The following is a 3,814-nucleotide window of genomic DNA, read 5'->3' as shown; positions in this document are numbered from 1 at the left end:
TTTACTTTATAGCATCTGAATTTCTATTTGAGTGGAAGCAGATCTCAGCTTGAAGTAGTTAAATTTCCTTTTCTGCATCCGATTTTGAGTTGGCTTTCCCCACCTGGTTTGAGTAAGAGAAATTACCTGCACCAGTGCACATTGGTGTGTTATTCACTTTCTGCACAATTGGTTTGGTTTTCCCTACCTGGTTTGAGCAGAAGAAATTAGTTGCACTAGTGCACGTTGGTGAGCTCCAGTATTGTAGCAATAATGCTACAACTCCTGGGGCTTCCTGTCTCTTAATTTTATCAACCCGGTAGTTCGTACAAACTTGGAAGCGGCGGTGCTATATGCACAAGTACTAGCTCTTGTCGCAGCTGTCACTTGGTCAGCTGGCACAAGTCCGCTAGGGCTCAAGCCAACTTCTATAGGCTCTCAGAAGAAGCTTGCTAATTGATGGACGAAAGCTAATCTCATAGGAAAGCTACTCTAGTTGACAAAAATGACTGAAAGCAAATCAAAGCATGTAAACCTAGGAAACCCTAATTTAACTAGTCTAACCTCTATAATGCAAAGAATGTGAATGCAACTTCTACTAATGCTGTCATTACCTCTAATAAGTGCAAATGCATGGATCTAAGCTACTTGCATCATGAAAGACATGTTTTTGTATTTTTTCTTTAAGTGTGTGGAATGATTGTGATTTTGTGCTAACTAGGGTTTGGTTGTGCAGATGGGATGAAGAAGGAAGGAAAGCGTGGGAAAGGTTGGGGAGGCTAGGAGAGGTCCCTAGTGATCCTTAGCATCCATCCACAGAGGTTCCTCACGTTCAGAAGCTCAGCAACCGAGTGAGTGGCCTCCTACAGGATGTCTGCAGGGGATCCTACAGGATACTCTGGTTTCTACAGGATGTCTACAAACGGCTACAGGATGACCTACCGTGAGTGTTTGAAGTGATGGAGGAGTGATGGAATGGTAGGGGGAGATGTGTAAGGTAGGAATAAGGCTGGTGATGGCTCAGAAGTGGAAGAATGGGATAGGGAGTGAGTGTAGGGAGTAGGTTGGAAGATAGAGGGCTAGGTCAACAAAAGGGCTAGAGGATGGAATCACGTGAGGAATGAAAGACTTTGGGAGATATCAGAGCGGAGCAGAGGTCAAAGATGTGTTTGCAGGTGTGATCAAGGTGGAGGATGAAGTGATGAAACGAGAGAAAGCAGTGTAGATGAAACAAATTGTTTATGAGTGTCACCAAAACGAGAATGCTTCAACCTGAGCTACCTGTGACATAAAATCAATGAACAACAATATAAATTGTGAAGGAAACTCATGCATGGTAGTGGAATGAAGAAGTAATGCTAAACATAAAAGTGCATGAATGGATCTAAGTAATGCCTCAGCCTACTTCCAAACAACTACAGCAATTCTAACTGATAAAACCAATCTGTTTGACTACTACAGGAAATCTAAATCAGCAGCTATACTCGAATGCATGTAAAGGGAAATGGAAACGAAATGCGAAAGGAACAATATTGATACAAAGGAAGGAGGCCTGAGCTCTCAGGTTGGGCCCAACCCCGAAAGCTTTAGGCTCCTTTAAAAACTCAAAATCTGATCCAAAACTGCTTGCTTTTATTCATAATCAAAAGTCTAATGTCATGCCAAAACTGGCTTACAAAGAGCGAAAACCAAATTGACTAACTAGCTGCTACGAAATGACTAACTACTAGCTACCAAAAATGACTACCAACTAGCTAACCAAAATGAGGCCCCAAGCCTTCTTATTTATACAATTTGAGGACCCAACAGTCCTCCTAAAAGTTAGGGACTTGGCTGCCCAAGACTTGTAGTTAACAGCAGTCCAACTTGACTTGCTTGGCTGCCCTTGAGCTCATTGATTTGGTGGCCTTTGAACTCCGAGCTGATGGTGGAGAATTCGAGGTAAGGGTCCATAAATGAGGGGGACACCTTCCTACAAATCCTCTAGCTTGTTCTCCCACGAATTTGGCTGCCAAGTGCTCATTAAGACCTTCAATTTTGTCTCCAAGTTGACCAACAAGGCTACACAAAGCACCCATTAGACTTGTTGGCATAATGACTAACCAAATTCACTCTATTAACATAAAAATAATCAAAAACATGCAATAAACAAATGAGAATGGTGGACTAAGCCAAATTAGGAGGTTGAATGAGCCCAAATAATTGTACATTTTTGGGGCTCATCATCACCCCCCTACTGAAAGTGTTGCTCATCTTCTGAGCAACCAAATCTCTCCCCTTGTCTTTGATGGCCCTGGTGACTTCCTTGGCTAGCATCTCGGCCGATTGCTCCTTTGGCTTCCCGCTTTTCAGACTTTCCTGTAGAAAGTGTTCTGTCTTCCTGTAGAAACAGACTCTGTCTTCCTGTAGAAACAGACTCTGTCTTCCTATAGAAACAGACAGCACCATTATATCCTGCTCGGCTGTGGGTGATTTTCCTTTCAGCTTGGTTGTGGCTATCCTAGACTCAAGCCTGTAATATCCCATCCCGGGGTAAAGCACAAACCATTTCGGGATAGAGCACATAGCCACAATCAAAACTACCCAAGAATCTGTTAAGTGGGGAACGATAAAACCTCATCTTGCTGCAATCAGCCCATACTGTAATTCCTTGGCCCTATTTGCAAGACTTGTCAGCTTCAGGGTTTTACTCTCTGTAGATATGTGAGGAACTGCTGTCATTAGCCATCCTTATTACATCTGGAAGCAGTAGGTTCTAGTTATTGTATATCCTCCCCTCATTCATTCTATCAATGGCTTTGAGTCCTCAAAGAATCGCATATCGTCCACCTGCCTCTCCTTTGCGACTGCCGAAAGAACAAAGACGGCCCTAACCTCTTTCCAGTTATTCGTTTCAATTAGATGATGAGCAAAGTTTAAATCCTTGCTTAAAACTTGAGCAATGGCAACAGTCCCTATTGTTGCTTCCACCTCAGAAATGACTCTCCACCAATTTTCGAGCCAACCCTTATAAGCATTCTCATTGTAGCTCCTATTTTCCTTTACCCTGGCACCAAAACTTGATGCTGGGGCTGAATAGCATGACCACAGACAACCGTATTAACTCTCAATCAGTAAGGTAGCTCTCTGATAATGTCCCCTTAGAATATGATAGACCAAGTCATCTGCCACCAAAGACAGGTGCCAATCTTCATAACTTTTTGACTGACAGCTACACCTTGTTTCAGTCCATCTGTTCATTTTTCACTGCAGCGCACAGGACCTTGCAATCATTTTCAACTGAGAAAAGATCTTGCAGGCTCAGATAAAATTGGCAGTCAATTGTTTCATTTATGGCTCTGCATGTGTTTCAAGGAAAATAAGAACTATAGACACTGCTGAATTCATTTATGTTATCAACATTCTACTGCTCTGTTTTGAATTCATGATCATATTGCAGAGATGGCATCTTTCCTCGACAATTAATTCTCCCCATGTTCCATATTGGTCGAGGATAAATTCAAATTATTTTGAAGAAAATCTCATACAACTCCTAAGAGATGAAAGAACCTACCAAAGGTATTCTTACTCTTTGATTTCCATATCGTTCAATGAAGTCGGGGGCTTTCTCCAAGAAGGATTCAAATGAATCACTTAAAAATATACAGCTCTGTCCCATAATCAATTCCCTGGTGAAGACTCACCAATGAAGAAGCATAACATTTCAAATCAGAAAATAATGTTCTATTTGGAAAAACTTCGTAACCCTGTTTTAGCCAATTTCGGGCTTCCTGTAGAAGCCTGTTTCTGCTTTCCTGTAGACACGGGTATCACCACCATTTAAATAAAAGAATAA

The sequence above is a fragment of the Pinus tabuliformis genome, chromosome 9, assembly GCF_031772625.1.
Source record: "Pinus tabuliformis cultivar Carrire ecotype Pingquan chromosome 9, CPIR1, whole genome shotgun sequence".
Classification (NCBI taxonomy): Eukaryota; Viridiplantae; Streptophyta; class Pinopsida; order Pinales; family Pinaceae; genus Pinus; species Pinus tabuliformis.
This window is presented reverse-complemented; position numbering follows the sequence as displayed.